The sequence below is a fragment of the Pipistrellus kuhlii genome, unplaced genomic scaffold (genome assembly GCF_014108245.1).
Source record: "Pipistrellus kuhlii isolate mPipKuh1 unplaced genomic scaffold, mPipKuh1.p scaffold_m20_p_104, whole genome shotgun sequence".
Classification (NCBI taxonomy): domain Eukaryota; kingdom Metazoa; phylum Chordata; class Mammalia; order Chiroptera; family Vespertilionidae; genus Pipistrellus; species Pipistrellus kuhlii.
This window is the reverse complement of record NW_023425410.1, coordinates 357,677-365,095: the sequence shown is the minus strand read 5'-3', so window position 1 is coordinate 365,095 and position 7,419 is coordinate 357,677.

Here is a 7,419-nt window from a genome sequence, read left to right as displayed (position 1 = left end):
AACCTGAACCTGCAGGCTGGAGGAGGGCTGCGAGCCAGGCGTGGCCACGGCCATAGTTAGGCGAGCTTTCCTCTCTGACCCTGTTTGCAAGGATAAGATTCAGCCGCCGCGGAGGGGGTGGGGCGGGGCGTTGCCCCTGCTGTCAGCCTCCCCTCCTGCACTTATGGCCTTGGGCCTGAGCCCTCAGCCCTCCTGGGGATGAGGGAGGCACTACTTGGAGAAGGCACCTTCCACCCTGTTTGTCTGCCTTTTTGTTCGTTTTAAATCCTCACCTGAGGACTTCCCATTGATTCTCAGGGAGAGTGGAAGGGAGAGGGAGAGACAGAGAGGAACATGGATGCAAGAGAGACACATTGATTGGTTCCCCCCCCGCACGTGTCCGGCCAGGGCTTAGGGCTGGGGAGGAGCCTGCAAGCGAGGTACGTGCCCTTGACCGGAATCGAACCTGGGACTCCAGTCCACAGGCCGATGCTCTGTTCACTGAGCCACACCAGCCAGGGCCTATGTGTCTGCTTTCATTGAGGGAGTGAGGTCTCCACATCATATGCCTTCCCTGCTCACTTTCAAAATAGCTGAAATCAATACTTTTGTAAAAAGTAATATTTTCAAGACTTGGAGTGTTCTGGTATTCTTTTGGGACGGCCCCTGCCTGGGGCCCCTGCTCGGTGTCGGTCATGGGGATGAGAATTAAAGCCAAGCACCAGGGCACCCCAGTTCCACCACTGGGGCTGGGGCGTCGGGGCCGGGAGCGGGTGACAGACGTGGCTGCGGCCTGAGTGGGGCGGTGCAGTGCTGGCTCCGGGTGCCGGGGTGCGGGGCTCCTGGGAGGGTCCGGGACGCCTTATGGGCGTGGCTCTGCTCCGCAGCGGTCGCCCACCCCATGACCAGCCCCAGTCCGGGCCCCATCTCCCCGGCGCCCACTCAGGCCCTCAGGCCGGCGGTGCGAGGCGGGGCTGAGGGAGAGGCTGAGGGTTCTGAGGAAGTAGTCCGTGCGAGTGTGGAGTCTGTAAGTCCAACATCCTCTCGGGCTGGCCGCTTAGGCAAAACCTGGAGTCTTTGTGTCGTTGCTAATCGTCAGCCGAGGACTTTTCGAGTGGAAGGGCGTGGGGAGGAGATGTCAGTGTGAGAAAGACATGGAGCGGCTGCCTCTCACAGGCCTCAGCCAGGGCTGGGGATGAGCCCGCACCCCGGGCACATGTCCTTGACCCTTCAGCCCGCAGGCCGGTGCTCTAGCCACTGGGCCACACCGGCCAGGGCAGGACCCCCGATGCCGAAGTGCCCGGGGGGAGCTGCTGCTTTCCTCAGCCCCGGCCGGTGCCCAGACCGCCGGCGGTGCCGGCCGAGGCCTTGGCAGACGGGCGCCAGCGCGGGCAGCTGCGGTCCCTCTGCCCGGCACACCGCGCTGCGGCTTGGGTCTCTCCTCTTCTCTCAAATCCATGAACATTTCTTCTGGTGAAGATTTAAAACACAGCTTCCCAGCAACCTGGAGACGAGCATTAGCCCAGACCAGCACATAGCAGGCACCACCCTTCCCCGATGGCCACCCGCACCTGCAGGCTGGTCCCGTCAGCGTGACTGCAGCCATCGCCTCGCTGTCCCCTCTCAGCCCCGCCCGTCGGTCCTCGGCCTCCCTGCCTGTGCCCACGGCCCCTCTGGGCCTGCACCGGCCGCACCTCTGCCAGCCAGCTGCCCGAGAGGCTGAGACCCAGGGCAGAACCGGACTCCACAGCTGTCCCTGCTCGGCCGCCCTCCCCTCACATCCAAAGGCTCTTCCTGCTCTGCTCCTCAGCCCCCTCTTCCTTCTCCATCACCCCTTTCCCCACCCCTGTTTCCCCTCCCCCTTCCTCCTCTCCCTTTTCCTCTCCCCCTCCCGCTCCCGCTCTCCCTCCCCTCTCCCCTCTCTTCTCTCCCCTCTCCCGCTCCCTTCCCCACCCCCTTCTCCCCTCTCCACCCCTTTCCCCACTCCTTTCTCCCCACCCCTTCCCCCTCTCTCCCTCCCCCTCTCTCCTCTCCCCCTCCCCGCTCCTCTCTCCCCTCCCCCTCCCATCTCCCCCAGTGGTTCTGTTCCCGTAGAGACCTGGCTGGTGACCACAGTGTCCCCAAGGGGCCCAGGGTAGGAGCCGTGGGGGGCGGGGCAGGGATGAGGGGTGCACTCTGGGGAGAAGGCCCTCCTGAAGGGCTTCCTCACCAGGAGAGAAGGAGAAGCACAAGCAAGCGCAGGCCGGGCCTGGGAGCGCCACGCCCTGGGGGCCGGGGGGCGGGGTGCAGTCCCTGTGGCTCCCTCCGGCATCCCAGCAGCGACACCTCTCCCTCCAGACTCAGACCCTCTTCCAGCTGCCTCCTGCCCTGAGGTGCTGTCCCTTCACCCCACCCTGGCCGTCAGGCTGCCCTGGCCCCTCTCTTCTCTTCCTCCTCTCTCCCTGCTTCTGCCCATGGCCCTGGAAGGAGTCCACTCACCCTCAGCTCCAGGCCTCCCCTCCCTGCCTGTCCTGCCTGTCCCTCCCGGAGCCTGCGAGCGCACCAGCGACCGGCCTGCGGCACACAGCCTGTCCCTGGAGCTGGCGAGCTGGCCCGCACCCATGGCCTCCCTCTGAGCTCTGAGCTTGTGCCGCCTGCTGGGAGCCTGTCTGTGCTCCTTGCACACACACACACACACACACACACACACACCCAGCATCTCACTTGGGGCCTTTCCGACGCCCATGCTGTTAGCGCTGAGGGACTCACCTGGTCGCTGGCCTGTAGCATCGCAGCTGGGTGCTCCGGGGGGGCGGGGTCTGGGTGCCATCCCTGCCCAGTGGCAGCGGCAGTGGGTCCTCGATTGGGGCTCTGAGTGCGGGAAAGACAAGAGTCCCTGACGCCCTCCTGTGGGCTGCTCAGATGCTGCAGAGATGACCAGCCGCAGGACCGACCCCCAGAAGGCCAGGTCTCCTTCCGCTTGTCGCCTGGGCAGAGGCTGATGACCTGCTGGGGTTCCAGGGTACAATCTGGCCTTTGTTGGGGAGCAGGGACCAGAAGGCCCAGCAGCATTCTGAAGCTCAAGTTCAGTGTCTGTCCGTCCGGCACTGGGCCCTCACCTTTGACCCCCCAGCCCCCAACCCCCCACGCTCAGCCCCGGCAGGCTCTCCCCGGGGTGCGGGCTCTCCCCGGGGTGCGGGCTCTCCCCGGGGTGCGGGCTCTCCCCAGCGGTGCAGGCTCTCCCCGGGGTGCGGGCTCTCCCCAGCGGTGCAGGCTCTCCCCAGCGGTGCAGGCTCTCCCCGGGGTGCGGGCTCTCCCCAGCGGTGCAGGCTCTCCCCGGGGTGCAGGCTCTCCCCGGGGTGCGGGCTCTCCCCGGGGTGCGGGCTCTCCCAGGGGTGCAGGCTCTCCCCGGGTGCGGGCTCTCCCCGGGGGTGCGGGCTCTCCCCGGGGGTGCGGGCTCTCCCCGGGGTGCGGGCTCTCCCCGGGGTGCGGGCTCTCCCCGGGGGTGCGGGGTCCTGAGACCTGCGGGGCGGCGCTCGGCAGGCTCACAGCCCTCTCACCACAAGAGGGCGCCGTGGACTTAGCCTTGTCATGAACATAAGGGAGAACCTGAGCCCCGCCTGGTCCCAGGGAGCCTGCGGAGGCAGAGCTGTGCGGAAGGTGCAGCCCCAAGATAAAAAATGCACATTTAAAAACAGTGGCCCCGGCTGGTGTGGTTCAGTGAATAGCGCATCGGCCTGTGGACTGAAGGGCCCAGGGTTCGATTTCCAGTCAGGGCACAGGCCCAGGTTACCGGCTCGGTCCCCGGTGTGGGGCGTGCAGGAGGCAGCCGATCCATGGTTCCCTCTCATCACTGATGTTTCTCTCTCCCTCTCCCTTCCTCTCTGAACTCAATAAAAATATTTTTGAGTAAATAAAGCAGCATTGTTATGCCGTTTTAACATAAAACACTTCTTAGCATGTTCTGGTGTTTGGAACTTCCAGTGCAGAATGGGTGGTGAGTGTGCGGGCGGAGCTGGGTCCCGGGGACTGGGAGGCCTGGTGGCCAGCGTCGGGGACATGGGCAGGGAGAGCCCTCACTCCCACTCTTCTCCGGTCGAATCCCCAGAAACGGTGGCTAGCATGGTTCCCAGAGCACTCTCGCTCAGGGCCCTGGCCCCCCCAGCCCTCTTCTGCTTCCTCTGGCCCCGCGTGCCCGAGGGGGATGGGCTCCGAGCTCGTCCTGGCGTCTCCTGGTTCCCGTCAGCCTGCGGAGCAGCTGAGCTTGGACGATCCCTGCGTGGCCCCGGCTGGGAGCTGCCCCACGGCCCTGGGCCGGCGTCTGGCCGGCGGGAGGCTAGAAGGGACTTGCTGCTTGGTGGCCTTCCAGCCCGGCTCCCCATCTCCTCAGCGCTGACAGCTCAATCCCGCTGACGGGCAGGGAGCCGGTGCCAGCAGGGCTGCCGCCAAGGAGGCCCTGCTCGCTGCTCCGGGCGGGACGGCTGGGGCCCAGGCCCCACAGCGTGTCTGGAAGGGAGGCCTGGCTTCCGTGCGTTTGGAGACCGAGCCTGGGAGCGAGAGAGTTCCTAGCGGTGCTGCCAAGGGGACCCGGGCCGGGTTTGGGGACCACAGCGTCCTGGAGGGAGGGAGACTGCGAGGGGAGGGGAAGCGGCCCAGGGAGGGGTCATTTGCATGTTATTTGCATAGGGCTCTCCTGATGTCCAAAGGCTCTGAAATTTCCTGTCCCTCTTCTTCCAGCCTTTCTTCCTCTGTTCCTGTTAACCCCAGGCCATCCTCCCTCTCCCCTGGCTTTCCTCTCCCAAACAGCCGAGTGGACTGCCAGCTCCAGGGCTGGCACCCCCCCTCCTCTCGTCTGCCCGAGCCCGCACAGCTGAATTCAGGGGGCTCCATGGGGGGAGGGGGAGGGCAACGGGGTCTTTGAGTTCCCGTTTAGGGAAGCTCATTGAAAGTCAGCGAGAGGAGGACTCAGACCTGTCCACACGGAGCCTGAGCGGGAGGAGCAGGTGGGGCAGAGTGGCGGGCCTCTGCGCAGGTGGCTTGTCCTGTGACCTCGTACAGAGGACGCCTGTGTGCGTTTCGAGGCCCCAGAGGGAGAGCAGAGGAGACAAGCCAGGCAGGAGGCCGCTGAGTGCGGCTTTGGGCTTAGAGCAGGCGGGCTTGGCTGGAATGCCTCCCCCTCTGCCGTCTGCGTTGCTCTCCGAGAACCCCAGTCTCCTCTAGAGAAGGAGCCCTCGCCAGTGTGGCTCAGTGAATAGAGTGTCGCCTGCGGGCCACAGGGTCCCGGGTTCGATTCTGGTCAAGGACACATGCCTGGGGTGTGGGCTCCTTCCTGACCCGGCCCTGGTCAGAGGCATGATGGAGGCAACCAGTTGATATTTCTCTCTCTCCCTCTCTTCCACTCTCTTTAAAAGTCAGTGGGAAAGTATCCTCCCCTGAGGATTTAAAGTAAAATGACCCCTCCCTTCTCGGCTGTGCTGACCAAGATGCCCAGCAGGCGGAGCTCTCCCGACTCCTGGTGGAACGACAGAAAAGGAATGAGCAAGGAAAGAACAGGGATCATGCCTCCCCCGCCCACCCTCCCACAACCCACGTCTGACACCCAAGGCTGTGCTTCACCGCCCCCACCTCCCCACCCCCCGGCCCGAACCCCAGGCCCGGGCGCTGGAAGGCCCCGGTGTCATCAGGTGCATGCTCCCCTGCTTCTGTGTAACTGCACAAGGACAGGAGGACCGGCCCGGAACGGCAGAGTCAGACCTCCCTGCACACAGCCATGCAAATGACATGCAAATCGGGATGGGGATGTCGCAGGCAGGCACACCGGATATATAAAATGTGCTTTGTAGGATGGTGGTAGGTGAGGTGCAATTGCAGGTCAGAAATGGACCCCAGGAAAGGGGCCTGCCAGCAGGGAGAGGAGGGAGAGGAGGCAGAGGGGAGGGAGGGAGAAAAGGCAGAGGGGAGGGAGGGAGAGGAGACAGAGTGGAGGGAGGGAGAGGAGACAGAGGGGAGGGAGGGAGAGGAGGCAGAGGGGAGGGAGGGAGAGGAGGCAGAGGGGAGGGAGGGAGAGGAGGCAGAGGGGAGGGAGGGAGAGGAGGCAGAGGGGAGGGAGGGAGAGGAGGCAGAGGGGAGGGAGGGAGAGGAGGCAGAGGGGAGGGAGGGAAGGACAGGCAGAGGTACTGAGTGGGCCTCCCTGGACTCACTGGGCAGAGAAGTTGATTGATCTCTTTCCACAGGGGGAAGAATGGGTGGCATGCCCCCCCCCCCCCCCGTGGGGCGGGGGAGGAGACAATGTGGCTGGGGAGGGAGGTCTCTGTATCTGAAGATGCACTTCTGGCCCTAGCTGGTTTGGCTCAGTGGATAAAGTGTCTGCCTGCGGACTGAAGGGTCCCAGGTTCGATTCTGGTCAAGGGCACAGGCCTGAGTAAAGGCCTTGATCCCCCATGGGTGCGTGCACCTCTGAAGCCCTTCCTGTTACCCGGTTACCTTCCTGGGAGCCAAGGACCCAGGCGTGGCCGGCGGGACCAGCCTGGTAGCAGGGGCGGGGGGCAGAGCAGCCGGCAGAGCCGCGGTGGCCGGGCTAGGTCCAGGGCTGTGGCTCTTTAGGGAGAGGCCAGGCCAGGCCTGCTCCCACAGGAGGTGCGTTGGAACTGTGAGCAGAGGGAGGGAGCCAGCAGCTTCTCCTGTCCCTTCTGTACAATGGAAACAATAACAGCCCGGTTTTCCGAGCTGTGATAACAGGACACGCGGTGCTTTCCCGTGTCAGCACGGTGTGAAACGGGTGCGGGCGGCTGGGGAGGACAGCAGAGCCGCCGGCGGAGGCCTGCGGGGAGGACGGGCACAGGCGCTGACCGGACAGGGCCTTGCCTTGGCACCTCTCACGGACGCCTAAAGCGTGTGTGGGGGGGTCAGGTCTGGGATGGGTGCACAGGGCACTGGAATAGGGGTCCAGAGACCCGGCTCCCGCCAGGAGCCGTGTGACCCTGTCACCGCCGGAGGGGGCTGGAGCTACCCCTCGTGAGAAGGTGCCGCTCTTGTACAGACGGGCGGCCTGAGTCGAGGGGAAAGCCGTTTCCTGTCACCCAGAGGATTCCCAAACCAGATCTTGCGGCACCCGCCGCCGCTCCCCCTCCCCAGCGCAGGTGCAGCCCAGCGCCCGGCGGCCTCGGCCAAAGGGCCACCGGAGTCCGGCCGCCAGGGCCTGCGGGCGGGTGGGCCGGTCCGCGGGGGTCAGGCGGCACCTGCCTCCTCCCGCCGCTCCCGTATGCAAATGCTGCTTTGCCTGGGCCGGGGGCCAGCGCTGCCGGGGCGGGGCGGGGCGGGGCGGGGCGGGGCGGCCCGCCCGCTCACCTGGCGGCCCGCCTGCCAGCCACCGGGACTGGGGCCGGCCCAGCGCGGCCGCGGCGAGGGGGACCTGGCTGCGCAGGGCGCCGGCGGGGGGCCACGCAAGCAGCCTGGCCGGCC